Source organism: Bidens hawaiensis, unplaced genomic scaffold (genome assembly GCF_021521415.1).
Source record: "Bidens hawaiensis isolate Kalapana, Puna unplaced genomic scaffold, B.hawaiensis_p1.1 tig00007028_1, whole genome shotgun sequence".
In the NCBI taxonomy this organism is placed as follows: Eukaryota; Viridiplantae; Streptophyta; class Magnoliopsida; order Asterales; family Asteraceae; genus Bidens; species Bidens hawaiensis.
The window spans coordinates 518,804-537,805 of record NW_027491480.1 but is presented as its reverse complement, the minus strand read 5'-3'; the positions used below and the strand labels follow the sequence as shown (position 1 = coordinate 537,805).

General features: G+C 34.7%; 1 pseudogene across 1 annotated transcript; it reads left to right on the top strand.

Annotated features, from left to right (window-relative positions):
- Window positions 1-294: 294 nt before the first annotated feature.
- LOC143634168 (uncharacterized) lies at window positions 295-15,876 on the top strand (annotated as a pseudogene). Its single transcript, XR_013153807.1, has 23 exons — window positions 295-521; window positions 5,981-6,081; window positions 7,332-7,542; window positions 7,644-7,725; window positions 7,830-8,106; window positions 8,850-8,952; window positions 9,029-9,165; window positions 9,698-9,871; window positions 10,390-10,595; window positions 11,122-11,265; window positions 11,360-11,448; window positions 12,099-12,260; window positions 12,577-12,632; window positions 12,862-12,917; window positions 13,062-13,225; window positions 13,348-13,523; window positions 13,984-14,038; window positions 14,125-14,197; window positions 14,872-14,973; window positions 15,063-15,159; window positions 15,238-15,344; window positions 15,420-15,643; window positions 15,746-15,876. The product of XR_013153807.1 is annotated as an uncharacterized LOC143634168 (transcript).
- The last annotated feature ends 3,126 nt before the right edge of the window (window positions 15,877-19,002 follow it).

The window sequence follows — 19,002 nt, the reverse complement described above, 5'->3', positions numbered from 1 at the left end:
TGTTCACATTTCCATTCTAATCACATTAATGAATACACCGATCTCAATTTCTAGGTTCCACTGGTTTTATTTGTGTTCGTGAACACATTCATTTCCTTAACAAACGAAGACGAACACAAAATCTCGTTCGGTAAGTATTCGCAAACCACTCGTGAACACATTAGTTCCTTAACAAACGAACATGAACAAAGCCTTGCTCGTGTCCGTTCGGTTCGTTTACGGACCTACCGATTAGGTACCGTAACTGTAATTACGCAATAATCAAGGGGCCACACTCATAACTCCCCAAAACGTTTTCATAAGCTCTGAACGAGTGCTCAAATCTTCCTTCTGGTGAGTTCGAATTCACAGAAACAAAATGGAAATCGAAGAACACATATGGAAATCAGAGGATGAAGACTCACTGGTTTCAGCAACTGTAGGCCGAGTAATGAGTACCGTACTCACCGCTAGACCTAATAAGCTCATCGACTCGATTTCTCGTCTTCAATCTTCACCAAACCCTAACAATTCACTCGCTCGTAAGTTACTATCGGTTTTACATGCTTATCGGATGATAATCGATATGTTTATTTGTTAATATTTGTGCGAATTGTTGAATTTAGCTTGAATTTGTTAGTTATTATCGTTTTCATGCTTATTTGGTGATAATCGTTATGTTTATCTGCTAAAATTTTTGCAAATTTGTGAATTCGACTTGCATTTGTTAGTTTATCGGTTTTATGTGCTTATCGGATAATAGTCATTATGTTTATTTGTAAATGTTTGTGCGAGTTAATGCGTTCAATTTGAATTTGTTAGTTATGATCGTTTTCGTGCTTATTTAGTGATAATCCTCTGTGCGGCTTCATGAATTTAAGCTAATTTTGTTAGTTATTATCGGTTTCATGCTTATCGAATAATAATCGTTATGTTATATGTTAAAATTTGTGCGAATTTATGAATTCGACTTGGATTTGTTAGTTATTTTCGTTTTCATGCTTATTGGATAATATCGTTATGCTTATTTGTAAATGTTTGTGCGAGTTAATGAGTTTTCAACTTGAATTTGTTAGTTATTATCGGTTTCATGCTTATCGAATAATAATCGTTATGTTATATGTTAAATTTTGTGCGAATTTATGAATTCGACTTGGATTTGTTAGTTATTTTCTTTTCATGCTTATTGGATAATATCGTTATGCTTATTTGTAAATGTTTGTGCGAGTTAATGAGTTTTCAACTTGAATTTGTTTAGTTATTATCGTTTTCATGCTTATTTGATGATAATCCTCGTGCAGCTTCATGAATTTAAGCTAATTTTGTTAGTCATTATCGGTTTCATGCTTATTGGATAACAATCAATATGTTTATTTGTTAAAATTTGTGTGAATTTATGAACTCGACTTGAATTTGTTAGTTATTATCGTTTTCATGCTTATTGGATAATAATCGTTATGTTTATTTGTAAATGTTTGTGCGAGTTAATGAGTTTCAACTTGAATTTGTTTAGTTATTATCGTTTTCATGCTTATTTGATGATAATCCTCGTGCAGCCTCATGAATTTAAGCTAGTTTTGCTAGTAATTATCAGTTTCATGCTTATCGGATAATAATCGCTATGTTTATATGCTAAAACTTGTGCGAATTGTTGAGTTTAACTTGAATTTGTTAGTTATTATCGTTTTCATGCTTGTTGGATAATAATCGTTATGTTTATTTGTAGATGTTTGTGTGAGTTAATGAGTTTTGAACTTGAATTTGTTTAGTTATTATCATTTTCATGCTTGTTGGATGATAAATTAATAATCAATATGTTTATTTGTTAAAATATGTGTGAATTGTTGAATTCGACTTGAATTTGTTAGCTATTATCGTTTTTATACATATGAGATGATAATTTTTGTGTGGCTTCATGAATTTAAGCTAATTTTGTTAGTTATTATCGGTTTCACGCTTAACCGGATGGCAATCCACCTGTTTTGTCATTACACGTTGTGCGTGCTGATGAATTCAACTTTAATTTGTTAGTTGTTATCGTTTTCACACGCTTAACCAGGTGAAAATGCACTTGTTTCGTTGTCATTACACGCTGTGTGTGCTGATGAATACAACTTGAATTTGTTAGCTATTATCGTTTTATGCTTATTGGATAATAATCCTATTGTTTCTTAATAAGTATGTGCAGTTTAATGAGTTTTTCTTCATAAGTATGTGCGGTTTAATGAGTTTAACCTAATTTTGTTAGTTATTATCGCTTTCATGCTTATCGGATAATGATCGTTATGTTAATTTGTTAAAATTTGTGCGAATTGTTGAATTCAACTTGAATTTGTTAGTTATTCATTTTCATGCTTATTGGATGATAAATCAGGGCTGTAACGGAAGCGAACAGAACAAGGCCTTGTTCAAGTTCGCCAGTTAAGGTTTTATGGGCAAGCTAACGGGTCCCGAACAACTAACTCATTAAGGATATGAAATTGTTCGTGAACGGTTCACGAACACAAATAAGCGAATACAAATGAACACAAACGATGTTTTATTTGATTTGGCTAACTGAGAAATGGTCAGTGTCAACGATTTGGTCCGGCTACCAAGTTTGTGTTGGTGTGTTTTTTAACATTCATATTCATATGTTAATTTTACATATATCACATTACTCGTATATATTTGTTAGGATTAAACGCACACACGAAACTGAACACACACACGAAAGCAGTAAACGAACACGAGGATTTAACGTGGTTCGGTCTAAACTGACCTACGTCCACGGGTGGCAACTAGGTATATCTTTATTGAGTGACCAATATTACAAGTAAATAATGTTGTTTATATAGAGACTGAACTAGGGTTAGTAAATTATTATGCAAGAAATCTAAACCGGGCCGGGCTTGGGCCCGACCGCCCACACCCGTCTCCTCTTTTGACTTCATATAATAAACCGGGCCAACAAGGCCTACGAACCCAACAATCTCCCACTCGGAGGCCTTGAGTACTCTCGTCTGCACTCCTGATTGTACTTCTGTAATCTGAACATTAAACTTCTTCTAGTTGCCACCGCCTTCTCATCAATTAACCTGAAGGCCCGTTGAAGCTCCCCGGAGCTCCAACACGTCAGTCACGGCTGAAACTGCCCCTGACCCATTCTCTGTCCCTACCGGCTCCCACTGTAACGAACTACCGGATCCTGAGATAACCTGAGAACAAACACTCTCCATATTCAGCAAGTAATTCATTGGAGAGACTTTTACAGCTGGAATACTGGTTTTCTTAATCCACTGTCGACCTGGAACTGTAACTGAAACACGACCTGTGCTCCCACTGTCACGATGTCCCCCAACTGATTTAACCTTCCTAGCTCGTTCATCCTGAATCTTCACTTTGGCTCTGGGTTTGTTACTTGCAAAACGAACCTTCTTCTGCCCACGAGATTCTGTGAACCGGATTTTGTCTTTCACCAAAACTGGATCCACTCCTTTCGATGACATATCGACCATATACAACGAACCCATTTTCTTGCCACGAGCAACCACGAGATTCCCTTTGACTACTTTCCACTGCCCATTCCCGAACTTAACATCGTGCCCCTGGTCATCCAACTGCCCAACTGAAATCAAACGTTTCTTCAAACTTGGAATAACCCTCACGTCTTTCAAAGTCCAAGAAGTACCGGCTGAAGTTATCAAATCAACGTCTCCCATACCCGTAACCTCTAAAATATCATCATTCGCTAGTCGAACCTTTCCAAAATCCCCAAATTTAAGATTCTTCATCGTTTCACTACAGTGAGTGGCATGAAACGATGCACCAGAATCCATCACCCAAGCATCAACGCTACTCTCAACACTACAAACCAAAGCCTCATCACTACTGACCCCGTCATCTGTGTCGTCTTCTGTAACGTTCACCTCTTTCTTACCATTCGGACACTGATTCCTGAAGTGTCCTTTCTCTTTACAACCTCAACATTCAATATCCTTACGAGTCTTAGACTGACTCCTCTTCCTGCTCCCACTGCCTCGCTGTTTTCTCCTGCCTCTACCTTCTGTGACTAGCATATTGCCTGATGATTCACCTGAACTTCTGCGTCTTGAATCTTCTCCCAGAATCAGATCTCGAATCCCATCGAAAGTAATATTTGTAGACGAACTACAAACTGCAGTCACTGTTTGCGACCAACTGTCGGGCAAAGAGGATAATAACAAGAGGCCTTGAACTTCATCATCAAACTTAATGTCAACTGACACTAAGCGGGACAAGATCGAATTAAGATTATTGATATGAGTTGTAACTGACCCACCCTCTTTCATTCTTGTTGTCACTAGCTCTCGGATAAGATAGACCTTATTCGCTGCCGAAGGCTTCTCATACATGTTGGATAGTGCGTCCATCATACCACGGGCTGTGGTTTCTTTCATGACGTTAAACGCCACATCTTCCGACAACGACAATGTAATACAAGCCCTAGCTTTCTTGTCTAACTTCTTCCAATCTGCTTCTGACAACTTTTCTGGTTTTTCATCCTCAAGCACTACATCCAAGTCTTTCTGACAAAGTAGTGCCTCAATCTGCATCTTCCACCAACCGAACTTCTGTCCGTCAAACTTCTGTATCGAAACCTTTCCGTCTTCTGCCATGGCAATGACTAAAACGAAAAACTGGTTAAAACAGAGACAGACACAGCAACACGAGCCTGAACTTAACGATTGTTCTACTAAACTTTGTTAAAAAATCAACCTATTTATACGTGCAGCGGAATAACGAACTGTAAATCAGAAACCGAAACTTTAAACTGAAACGATAAACCTGACAAACGCGGTTGGCACTGGTTCTCCGTTTCTTTAACGCTTCTTCTGACTTAAAACTGTTCTTCAATGAAAATAGGAATCGATTCAACTGTTCTTAGCTCGTACTTTGCTAAACCGAAACTGATCAGAAAAAACGAACCAACAGCTGCGGAACCCTAATCAGCGGCGGCGGTACTGTAGCAGCGGCGCGGCACTGTAGCGGCGGCGGCACTGTAGCGGCGGCGGCGGAGCGGCGGCGGTACTGTAGCAGCGCGCGGGTACTGTAGCGGCGGCGGCGGTACTGTAGCAGCGGCGGCGGCGGAACTGTGTGTATAATCGAGAACCAGGCTCTGATGCCACTTGTTCGGATTAAACGCACACACGAAACTGAACACACACACGAAAGCAGTAAACGAACACGAGGATTTAACGTGGTTCGGTCTAAACTGACCTACGTCCACGGGTGGCAACTAGGTATATCTTTATTGAGTGACCAATATTACAAGTACATAATGTTGTTTATATAGAGACTGAACTAGGGTTAGTAAATTATTATGCAAGAAATCTAAACCGGGCCGGGCTTGGGCCCGACCGCCCACACCCGTCTCCTCTTTTGACTTCATATAATAAACCGGGCCAACAAGGCCTACGAACCCAACAATATTTTTGTTTTATAGTTAATAATTTTGCTTAAGTCTATATGATAAGATTAGAAAAGTCATTATAGTATTGAAAACCTTTGATGCATATACATAAACAAACATTAACGTTCATAAATGAACATAAACGGACTTAAACGAACGAAGATAGACAAACTTTCGGCCAAACCATTCAAGAAAAGTTCGCTTAGTTTACAACCCTAATAATTTCCTTGTTTCTTCAATTAAATTTGTGCGTCTTTTTCATGCTTATTGGATGATAATTGTGTGGTTTTATGATTTTAACCTAAGTTTGTTAGTTATTGTCGTGTTCTTGCTTAATGGATGATAATCTCCTTGTTCTTCAATTAAATCTGTGCTGTTTCATGAATTTAACCTAAGTTTGTTAATCATTACCATTTCCATGCTTATTGGATGATAATCCTCTTTTTTCATCTATTGAATCTGTCAGGTTTCATGAATTTAACCTAAATTTGTTAGTTATTTGAGATTACTGTTAACTGCATGCAGTGATGAAGTTCTGACTGTTTTGTATATATTTACTGTATGTTTTAGTATCATTAGAGAACTCGCTACGGATTCTTCACAAGTATGTTAGGGATGGAACTGAGAAGGAAGAGTCTCTTGATGAAATCCTGATTCCTATGATTGAACACGTATGTATAATTGTTCCAATTCTTGAAGTTTTGAAGTAAAATGATAGGAACCGAAATTAAGAATTTGATTACTGAAATTGAAATGGATAGTTACCCGATTCGAGATGGGTGATCTCCAGTTTACAAGGTTAACAAACCCTAATTTAATAACATAAACATCGATCCCTAAAAATAAATGCAGAACATATTATAAATACTAATCCTAATTAACAGTAATTAAACTGCTCCACTACTCCTATTTTTGCTGAATAACTGGTTTCGTATCAATACTTCCGACCCTGAAAATCGACTTGTCCTCAAGTCAACAAATCTGATAATTATTGTACCAAGCTATTAGCCATTCCATTGCAGGTTGAACCGCTTCCTGTACCCTGCAGCATTGATTACCCAAAAGGTTCTGATTTGAAAATTCCCATGAGCGGTTACGTCGATCTAACTCTCCCGCCTTCAATTGAACATCTCCACTAATACCATCTATGTTCTTCAATTGACCACCCAACGCATGCTTAGACTGATCTTCGATCTTCAATAGAACATCCAAAACATGTCCAGATCGATCTTCGTCAACAATAGGGCTGTCATCAAGGGTTTCTTCATTGGCCATACCTAGAGGTGGTACGTGAAGATGGCCATGCTCGGACCCATGCGGTTTCTCCGCCACCGTATTCTTCAGATTACGGTTTGATTCTTCACTGTTACAATCATCTCCTCTCCCCGAACTTTGATTTCTTCAACATCGTCCCTCAGAGATGAAAGAATGGCGTCTAATTGTGCTGCAATGGTTGCTAATTGATCTGCTAGATTCTGGGTTGTATGATTCATTCGATTTCCCGGTAATGGAACCAAATGATAGGAACCGAAATTAAGAACTTGATTACTGAAATTGAAATGGATAGTGACCCGATTCGAGATGGGTGATCTCCAGTTTACAAGGTTAACAAACCCTAATTTAATAACAGAAACATCGATCCCTAAAAATAAATGCAGAACATATTATAAATACTAATCCTAATTAACAGTAATTAAACTGCTTCACTACTCCTATTTTTGCTGAATAACTGGTTTCGTATCATAAAACCTAATTCAATCGAACCATAATTGTTACAATTGATAAAATTTAGTCTGTTCTTGTTAGTTATACTGTTATGGCTACGTTGATTGGAGTTGTATAATTCTGTATCAAATTTGAATTACTAGTTTCTAACATTTATCTGACTGAATGGATATTAAGATTGTTCTTTGGTGTTCAGTCATTAAGAAGTAAGGATTCAAAACACAAGAACCAGGAGATGATTCTTCTCAATTGGCTCTTTCAAGATGAAGTTCTTTTTCAAGCTTTAGCGAGAAAGTTTTCTGACATTTTGCCAAGGAAAGAGGACCATCATATTGCTTTGGGCTGGTGTGTCCTTGCACGCCGTCTCATAGAGTATGATGTTACCATGAGTCGATTTTCAGTAACTGGTAATGTCACAAAACATTACTTCTAATAGTTGTTCATGCCAATTAACCAAATGCCACTCAAGAATTCAAGTGATAGATGATAGTTTTGTTTCTCATTGCAGGTTTGAAGGAAAGGTACACTGGACTCTTGGAGAGTCTTTGTAAATGTAGCGGTCATCTTTTGTCTCTAACATACAATGGGAGGTATACACAGTGATTCATATTCATATCTTGCCAGGCGTTCATATTACCTACTTTTTAACTAAAATTTATTTATTTTTTAATTTATTGATATATGTTTTCTGTAGTACTTTGCAGGGTGGGTTTGAGTTACCAACACGCCTGTCAGTGGCTGCAGCAGATTGTATTATAGCTCTTAGTGTGGCGTTGACAAAAAAGGAAATGGTTTCTAGTGCTTCAAAAGACACAAAAAAACTATCTAAATCTAGTCAACAAAAACTTGGTAGCCAAAAAAAAGGGAAGCCAATCAGTCAAACTTCTGAGATTACAAAAGATATGGAAATGAGATTATTGCTTTGGAATCTTGTAGATCATCTCACTATGCTTGTGCAAAGACTCCTTGCTGTATGTTCTCACTTGTTATCAGTTATTTGTTTTTGTTTCTCAGTTAGTGATTTGCTGGATGTTTTAGTTTTCTCATGCTTTAAAAAACATTGCAACTTTATGCTCGAATTACATTTAGGACATGAGGAAATAAATGGGTATGGAGGGTTAAGAAGCATGTGCTTCCATTTTGTAGACCTGTTGGTTACTTAAATGATTATGGATGGCTAAGAACATGGGAACTATGAACTGTGTAGGGGTGTGCTTGCATTCACATTTGGAACTGATTATGTTAGTTGCAATAACCAGTTTTTTGAAGTTTGGATAAACAAGCTTTGCTTCTGCTGTTTTATTATTTAGGTTGCATAATCAATTTCATGCCGGTCCAGCGAAACTGAATATTTAAAGTTGAAATGGAATAGCCAATTATCCCTTTTTTCAGGGACGTCTTTTTGATATTTTACTTATTAGTTGAATAGTGAGTTTTCAAGACATTCAAACATTTAAAACCAACTGATCATTTGACTATTACAATTCTAAGCAACAAAAACACATTCAAACACCATCTCATACAGCTAACACATGTAAACACCATCTCATACAGCTTGTCTTTTTACAACTAATCATCTGGTTCTGATTATTGTGATCAAGGTTGGGTATCCAAACACCCTTTAACTCTTGAAGTAGTCATTATGGTCTTCAGTTGTAAGATTTGAGAACTGTTCAATATCTGAAGTAACGGTTGTTCTTTTTGTGTATTTTAGTGGAGCAAGAAAAGTCGTTCTTTGCATGCAAAAGGATTGGAAAGAGTTTTGAAATGGTTGCGGGAGATAAAAAAGCAGTATCCTGATTCTCAAGATCAGGCAGGTACTGCCTTTGTCTGTTTTTGTTAACTTTATGAACTTTTTTGCATCTGCTATCTTGATCATCTGTTGGAAGACAGGGCAACATATGGTAAAAACTGGCATGCTGCTTCTATCATCTTGTTGGAAACACTATGGCATCCTTCTGCATCTGGAGGATCACCAAATTTCTAGTCGTTACAAAGAATTACTGGACCAGTATTTGGCTGGTATTGAGGTTAGATATAACTGAGTATGCTTCTAGATATAAGTTTCGAAGGGTGTTCGTATTCATGCTTTGAAACTGATAATGTGGTATCAAGACATATGATAGTGTTAGGATATGCTTTTTGTTGTTTGAAATTATGTATTTAGAATAATTGCACAATCAGTTGTTTGTGTGGTTTGGAAATTTTGATTATTGAAGGAACTAATAGATAAATTGACCAAACAGTCTTTTATGTAAACAGCACAGAAGAGAAACGAAATTAATACTTTTTCCTGATTTGTTGCCGACTTTAAATCTGAACAAAATAGAAATCAAATCACGTTTATTGACTATAGGTACCAAGCTACATTTACTTACTGATTGTAGCAATGAGTAAGGTCAATCTTTGTTGTTACTTTTTTTTAAGAAATTCCAGACGGGACATCTTATTTGTCATTTGAGTATAAATGTGTATGCCACTTGGCATTTGATGTGGCATTTGATAATAATTTATGTATATAAGTTCTAATTAATTTTTCTTTTTGACAAATGGGACTGGCAGTATTATGCAGGGAACTACACGAAAGATCACATTGATGATAATGACAGTGGTATATCAACCATAAATTTCTTCTTGAATTGCTTATTACTTTTATTGGGCCGTTTTACTTCAAAGCAATTTGACACTGCAATGATGGAACACAGAGCAAATTTGACTCGTGTTGTTGCATCACAGGTAATTAAACTTGTTATGTATGATTTTTCTCTACTTTGCAGATTTACCTTTATACTTAATACATTCAAAAGTTATTTACAGTTTTTAATGGATACATACCAATAGCTTTGCTATGAGTGGGTTTACTGGGTATGGTTGTTGTATGGATACGCTAATTGTGCATCTTTTTGATCCATTTATGCAAAAGGTATATATATTTGTTCATTGGAAATTTGCTACTCAAATTCCTTTAATACTGTCTCATCATCTTCTGGCATAAGATGTGACAATTAGGGTATGTATGGCACACAGTTTTTAGAAGCTTTTGAGAGCTTAAGCTTTGCTTTCTGAAAAACAAGCCTCCAGTAGTTTGCCAAACACATCTATACAACTAACAAGTAACAATGTAGCGCACAATTTTGCTAATTGGTAACAGAATTCCATTTGAAATTTCAAAGTTAATATTGAAATAATATGTTTTAATTGCTTCTTGTATTGCTATTCGCAGTACTGTTACTAATATTTTTATTGTTCTGAAGCTTTGTTCAGCTGATGATGATGTCATCGATGGTGCTGTTTCAGTTCTAAAAGCAACCATTTTTGGCATAAACCATCTTCAATCTGGGTGCAATCTCACAGACAATAAACAGATGAAATCCGTGTTACCTTTATTATTAAATCTTTTGGATGAACGTGATGGTACAGCCAGAGCTGTTGTAACATTAATTGCTGAATACTGCTCAATGTATGTATTTCAACTTCCAATCGCTTAGTTAAAGATGGAAAATTTGGGGTTTGGGTACTGGACCTAAATGGGCTCGAATTGTAACGAGCATTTTTTAGCGTTGGTCTAAACGGGCCGGGTCGAGTCGATCCACAAACAATTTCTTGTCCGCTTTTTATAAATAATTAGCTGTGATCACAAATAATGTATTATTACGATAGCATTTGAATGGGTTCTAATCGAAAGGGGCCTTTGTTAGCGGGCTGAGTCAGTTTGGGTTGATCCACAAAACACTTTCTTGTCCATTTTATAAAATTATGTTTACCAATACGGCTATATTTTAAATTTTTGTTGAAAGATATTTAGGAGGTTGTAAAGCATTACTGATTGACTTTGGGCTACTTTTCAGCCCGTTTGACCAATTTCACTCTTAGCCTAAGTTTTATATTTTATCTGTTCGAGATAAACACAACCCAAATTGACCCATTAAAAAGTCAATGGGTCAAATTTGCCCTTTTTGTTAACAGCAAATATTTGTATATATCAGGAGTGAGGATGAATATTGCCTTCAACAAATTCTAAAGCGTCTTGCTAGTGAAAATATCAATCAAAGAAGGAATGCTTTAGATGTTATATCAGAAGTCATCAATATTTCATCAGATTTACCCTCAATCCTTTCACCTTCAGTGTGGTAAGCATAATTTCATTCATCGTTATTATCTTTTAGTAATTGGCAGCTGTCACTTTTAAATGATTTATGTTCTGAAACGAAATAATCCTGGCAGGCAGGATATAGCAAGCCATTTACTTGATAGTCTCAAAGATGAAGAAGATACGATTCATGCACGTGCAAACAAACTACTAACACTTGTTGGTTAGTATTCTAAAACCATAAATTGTTATCATTATTACTTCGAGCAAATTGCATAAGATAGAAACAAACTTTACACTTTTTTCCTTGTCTTCGCAATAAAATAGAAATAAATCATCAGTTTTCTACTGATATTAGCAACCAAGTCGCATTTTATTCCGATTATAGTCACGACTCATGAGGTAGCAGGTCATTTTTGCAGATTTTTCAAAAGATTCCTGACATGGCAGCTGATGTGAGACTTGTAAATATATTTATTAAGAAGATGCCATATTATACTTGTAAAAAAACCTCTATATTTTGTTTCAAACGTTTAAACTTGTAAAAAATGCCTGGTTATTTCTTTTCACACAAGCACTTTTGCTTATGTGGCTTCTGATGTGGTGGATGGCATGACATCAGCTAGTTTCACATTAGCAAAGCAATATACAGGTGAAAGCAGTTAATTTGAGTTTGTTTACAAAAAAACAATAATATATTTGTATATTAGTTTCTATTTTGCACCTATTTAGAATTGGTTGCTAATTCTGAAAAAAAGTGTAAAAGTTGATATTTTTTTCCATTCACATTGTGTGCCCTACAGTTTATAGGTATTGCAGTTAATTTGATGCTTATGGTTATTCAAAATCTGACTGATGGTTCCTTTTTTGTAGATCCTTCATTGGTATTGCCTGCATTAGTTAATCTAATTTATTCATCAGACGCAACATTATCTTCGTCCGCTACAACTACATTACTTGGCGTCCATTACTTGGCGTCCTCACATATCACAACCAGAAACCTGACGTCATTTCCATGTTGCTAGATTGTTTAAGGTAATCTATTTGGAGCAATTAACATTTTTACTAGTATTCTTTTTCACCTTGCTTGTAGAAGAGTAACATGTTTTTGAAATTTAAATGCCAAAAAACATCAGTGTAGTTTTATTTATTTATTACAACACTCATGCTTAGACACACAATGATATATCATATATAACATGTAGCTAGTCATCTATATATGATTACACACATATGCACATTACTAGTATAAAATTCCATTTATCTTTTTACTACTTCAGTTAATATTATTACATTTCTGAATAAAATTTATTGTTTTTCTTTCTTAAATCATAATTTCTTTTTTTGTCAGTAATCGAGATGCAAATTTGGATCTTCAGAAGACTGCAGAAAACTATAGACCGGAAGGTATTTAGTTACTGTTTTTAGAGGTGGAAAAATTGGAGGGTTGGAATACTTTTTGTTCAAAATTTTAATATGTAATTAGTTTGGCAAATATGCTTACAATTTTTTGATATTTCAATAACAATCAATATGAATAAATGATTTAGGAGGTTTTATGCTTGCATTAAACATACAACTTGGGCGACTTCTGCCCTAATTTCTTGTATGATTAATTATCTACTCCGTGGATCAGGGTTAAAGGCGGATGTGGATAAAGTTTTCAAGTTGATACCAGAGTGGTCTAGATCTGTAAGTTTGAATACTCAAATCCTTTAAACGGTTCTATTATCTGCTTTTATTATTTGTTTTAGTATTTTTGAGTGTTAAAAAGTTTAATAAACTTTTTTCCTATGCTAATCACTCAGTTGCTCTTCTATTTATGATTTCTTTCAGGTTAAAAATTGGAAACCATTGATTTGTCCACTGATAGACAAGATGTTTGCCGAGTCATCTAACCCGATAATGGTCAAGTTTCTAAGCTACATAAGTGATCATCTAGGAGCAGAAGCGGATATAGTCTTCCAACAAATTCTGGTACATACAGAATCACAAACAGAGTAAGTATTCATGTTTGTTCATCATAAATTGTATTTGTTTATTATTCAGCTGATTGTTAAATCATTCTCAGTTATGTAAGTGTTCATACGATGTTATTTGGTCAATTATACTTTAATTACAGATTTGATGAAACCGTCATGGGTGAACTGGATATATCGCGTACCGAAAATGATATAAAGTTGCAGCTTTCTCTCTTTAATCGACTTTGTCCACTACTTCTTATAAGGCTTCTTCTGTTAAAAGTTTTTAATGACCAAAAGTCTTATCTTGTTTATGGTGATCTTTCCAGTCAAAATGGTAAGCATGCTATTCTTATAACTAGGAAAAGCTGCATGAAATTTAAAAAAAAATAGCAGCAACCTTTAAATTAGTCACAACAAATAAATCGACTTACATTTTATTAACTATTTTAGCAGCCTTGTTCCATTTTATTGTCGACTTACATTTTATTGTCTCTTATGAAATTCAATACTAATTTAAAAATAGTTTTAGAAAAGATCAATTATCAATGTTGTAATAAATCCTTACATAAGCATTTTTTGCATGTCATTTAATGTGGTGGCTGGCATGTGTCTAACAATTTAGAAATAAAATAAATAACATGAGTTTGGTTAAAATTGATGATAAATTTTAGTTGGTTCTTATTTTATGTCTAATTTAAAGTTTGTTGCTAGAATATGGAGCTTTTTCAAGCAGTTTTCTCTATTGTCTACTATTGTGCCCCTCAAATGCTCTACCTTAATGAGTTCATTTTCAGATAATATACTCGATGCCAGAGACACGAGGTGTATTGCATCACTTCTTCTCAAAAGGTTTTCTTCTTCAAGCAAAACTTTTATCTTTCTTTGAAACGTTAAATGAGAATCTTTGATCTGATTGTTTCCATTAATTTTCTTAGGACGTTTAACAAGCTTGAATTTGAAGATGTTAGAAAACTTTCAGCTGAGCTCTGTGGACGCCTTCATCCCAACGTATATTTCAAATTTATCATCTTATAGTTTATTTAGAGATGGCAATATTGACCCGTTTACTTATGAACGTGTCGGGTCAGTTTGTGTGTTGTATTAAATGGTCAAATCAGAAGAAACCGACAAACGGGTCGAATGCATAGAAAGTCTCCCAGAGTAAATTGTTTTAATAAATATTACTTTTATTTTGAGTATAACTATTTCTGTGGGTCAGGTAAGATTACTATTTCCTCCTTTTCAAAAGTATCACTTTCACCCCTTTACCTGACCTAGGTGTTAAACTATAAGTTTTGAAAGAGTCAAAGGCTCAAAGCGAAATAGTAATCTTAGTAGACCCAGGAACGTTTGTGAAAGGAAAAAGGCAGGTAGGGACTAAATTTGCAAATTTTAAAGTTCAGTGATGAAATTTGTAGATTGGCCCTTATCCGTGTAATTTACTCTTTTCTTTATGAATGTTAATTTTTGATCATAATTAGCATATTAATAATTTGTACAAAAATATATAAAACTAAAAAAAGGACAAAAAAGTGTTTGCGCCCCAGCCCTTTTCAACTATACTTCAAAACTGACACCATTTGACCTGCACCCATTTTGACCCATTATCAACACACCCATCTAGCCACTAATTTATTATTAAATCAAATCCAGTTTTAGTAAAAGAGTAATATGTTTTGCAGGTTTTCTTTCCCGCTGTTTCATCTGAATTGGAACGTGCTACAAATGATCGCGATATATTGAAGATAAAAGCTTGTCTTTTTGCAATTTGCACATCTTTAGTGGTAAAATAATATTTATTTCAGTTTATATTTCAGGTTAAAGATTTATGATTCTGCAGTTAATGTACAGTTATTTTTTATGAGTTGTTCAGGTTAGAGGCGTGGAGTCTGTTGGTCATCCAGGCATGAACCGAGTCAGAGAATCAATTGAAACTGTTCTGTTATGGCCCTCCATAGATGGAGATGAAAGTAAGTATATTCTAAAGTTTGTTAAATGCGAAAATGTTTACCTTTATGCCTAATTTAATTAACATTTATTTATCTCAGTTTCAAAAGCTCAACATGGATGTATTGATTGTCTTGCAATAGCTGTGTGTACCGAGTTTCAAGCTCCAAAACTGTCAAAAATTAAGGGAAAAACATCATTCAAACTGGTTTGTATCTTAATTTTTACTGTATTCTGTTAATCTTTCAGGTTTATTAATTTACTGCTTTGCTTATGATATCAGGAAACAATGGCACTTTTACATTTCAAGCTTACGTGCTTGACCGGTTGACTTTCAATGAAAACAATTTAACTTCCTCAAGCTGGGACCCTATTAATCAAATGTCAGAAAAACAGTTACTTTCATTTCGTCTATGCATGGCCAATGTACTCATCAGCGCTTGCCAGAAGATTTTAGATTCTGGCAAAAAATCATTTATTATGCAACATATAATTCATTCCATTAATGTAAGTCTCTCTTTTCCTTTTCAATTTAACTAACTTTAGAAAGTATGTAACTCTTTGTATTATTTTAAATGATGTAAATTTTTGAACAAAATTATTTAACAGAATGTGAAGGAACCCGATATTAGGGCTGCGTGTATTCAAGTTCTTTTCTCTATTGTGTACCATTTGAAGTCTGTCATTCTTCCATACTCTTCTGACCTTCTCAAGGTCTCATTGGAGGCTCTAAAGCGTGGGCCGAAATAGTAAGTTTCCTTAACATTTTTATTTACTACTTTTGTTTAGGAAATAGTCCGTGTTTGACTTTTAAGCGTCAAATTTCACAAGATAAAAGCTAAAAGACGAAAGAAAAAAAGTTGACTCAGCTTTAAGGTTGTCAAAACAGGAATATTTTGGAGATTAGGTACATTGTGATATCCCGTTTAAACCTAGCGGTAGTTAGATAATTTCAGATTTATCTAAGTTATCAGCCATCTTAGAAAAAAGCGCGTGCTTGATCTAGGGATAGTAAGATAATTCACATTTATTTAAATAATCAGTCGTCTTGGAAAACTGCTTACCTGATCTTGGGATTGTTAATAATTTAAGTTTAACTAAATTATCAGCCATCTTAGGAAAACTGCTAACCTGATCTAGGCGTAGTTGCGTAATTACACGTTCATCTAAATCATCAGCCAAATGAGGAAAACTGCTTGCCTAATCTAGGGATAGTTGGGTAATTTCACATTTGTCTAAATAATCAGTTATCTCAGAACACTGATTACCTGATCTAGGGATAATTCACGCTTATCTTAATGATCAGCCAGCATAGAAAAAACTGGTTACCTGATCCAGGGATAGTTAGGTAATTTCACATTTTTATATTTTATCAGCCATCTTAGACAAAACTGTTTACCTGATCTAGGGATTGTTTCGTAATTTCACATTTATCCAAATAATCTGTCATCTTAGAAAAGCTACCTACCTGATTATCAAAAATCTGTTTATTTTGACTCGAAATATTCAGAAATTTAGAATAACAGTGTATCCAGACACTCCAAAATGATCGTAGTCATCAAATGATATTTGAAATACACTGTTCGGAATAAACGATCACAAACACCTCCTTAATTAATCTGAACCCATGCCCAAACAACAGCTAAAAGAACAACATGATTGTTTATCAGGAAAGGATGGGCGGTGCCAAGTTACTAGCATCGTTAATGGCAAGCGAGGAAGCGATTGTGCAAAGCGTTTCAGAAGGATTATTGGAAGCGAAAACTCTACTTTTAAGTATATCTCAGTCGGATTCTTCACCAAGTGTTAGACAATTGTGCTTGCAATTACTTGCATGTATGACTTCTACCTAGATTTCTTTTTCAAAGTTTGCATTATTTGTTGGGTTTTTAGATGTAAATATAGACATGCTGACAGCATATTTATGCGGTTAAGGTAACATTTTTTTATCCGTTTGCATGTAAATTTGGGTTATAGTTTCTGTTTATCATTTCAAAACTTCAAACACATCAAAGTCAAGTCTTCAAATTGTTTTATATTAAAAATGTTGCATTCATAAATCGTATATATTAGATGAAAAAAAACCTGATAAACAAGCTTTAATGATGGAAAGGACGATATTGGCACTAAACATGCAATAGCAAATACACAATTTAATTTTGAAATGGTGCTACTTTATATACACCATCAATTTATTACAGGTGTGCATTTGGCTATATGGACCGCATAACTCGTAAAACAACTCACCATTATCACACTTGATTTCAGTAAAGTTTTACGGGTTGCATAACTTTTGCAGACCACCTTACATATAACAACCGTATAAAATCCTATTCTAGTTTATACGAAGTTGTATAACATCTTTTACAAATAACATACATTTTTAAAAATAATAACCCACATGACTTTCCGGACCATGTAACCTTATACAACCCACATGACTTACCGAGTAGTCAAACTAAACAAATAAAAATAATAAAAGTCAAAATAATCATACATTTTTAAAATCGACACAAACAAGCACATGATGACGGCTCAATGAAGGAAAACTGGTATTTTTGTGATCTCCAGTTCGATGTGGTGTAGCGAGTAGCCGGTAGGAAGTCTGGGTTTCTCAATAAAACCCATGTTCAATCCACACAAATAGCACTTTAGGTGGACATGGATGACTCAATGAAAAAAGACCAGGATCTTTGTGATCTCCAATTCGATCTTTTGGGCGTTCGATTTTACCCTCAGTGAGTCTTCAGGCGTGTCAATTTTCCGTCGAACTGCAGATTACTTGACGCTTAAGAGCTCCGTAGTTAACAAAAAGAATAGGGAAAATTCCCTAAATGGCCCTATTTTCGAAATAGATTCTATTTTTATCCCTCAAACTTAATAATTCCAAAAATGATCCCTCTAACTCATCTTTGACTACATGTTATCATAACACGTCGTCAAAGATGCATTAGATTTCCTAACACATGGTTAAAGATGAGTTAGGCATCCAAGCACGTAGTTAACGACGTGTTAGCATCAAACACATAGTCATAGATATGTTAGCATTTTGTTTGTTATTTTTAATATTATATTACTAGTTTTACTTATATTTGTTTTTCTTTTATAACTTTTAATATATAAAATTTTATATTATTTCGAATATACCGACGAGAAATGTTCACTTTTATCTACATGTTGACATAAATTTTATTTAAAACCGAGTAGGATCAAATTTTATTGAACATTTCGATATTGATTTGACACGACTCGAGTTTGAGTAAGTTTATGTTAGTCTGTAGATAAAAGTAAGCATGTTTTGTCGGTATATTCGAAATAATATAAAACTTTATATATTAGAAGCTATAAAAGAAAAACAAATATAAGTAAAATAGTTATAAAAAATATAATATAAAAAAAACTAACAAAAAGCTAACATATCTTTGACCATGCGCTTGTTGCCTACATATCTTTAACTACGTGTTTTGAGGTCTAACTCTTCTTTAATCATGTGTTAGGAAATTTAACACGTCTTTGACGACACACGTCGTGTCGTCAAAGACGTGTTAAATTTCCTAACACATGGTCAAATATGAGTTAGAGAGGGACATTTTTGAAATTATTAAATTTGAGAGAAAAATAAAATCTATCGAACCATTTTAGGAATTTTTTAAAAAAAGTATATTTTTTTTATTCACATAGAAGTGATCGTGGCCGTCCACGCGGCGATGAACAATGAATCTAAAAAATAATATCCAGTGTTGAAGAACCCCATCACCAGACAAATATTAATCTCACTATCTCTTGCTTTGAATCTCCCCACCTGGAACAACTCACTCTCAACCAACAATAATAACAAATGCTCCAATTATTCTTCATCGTCGCCT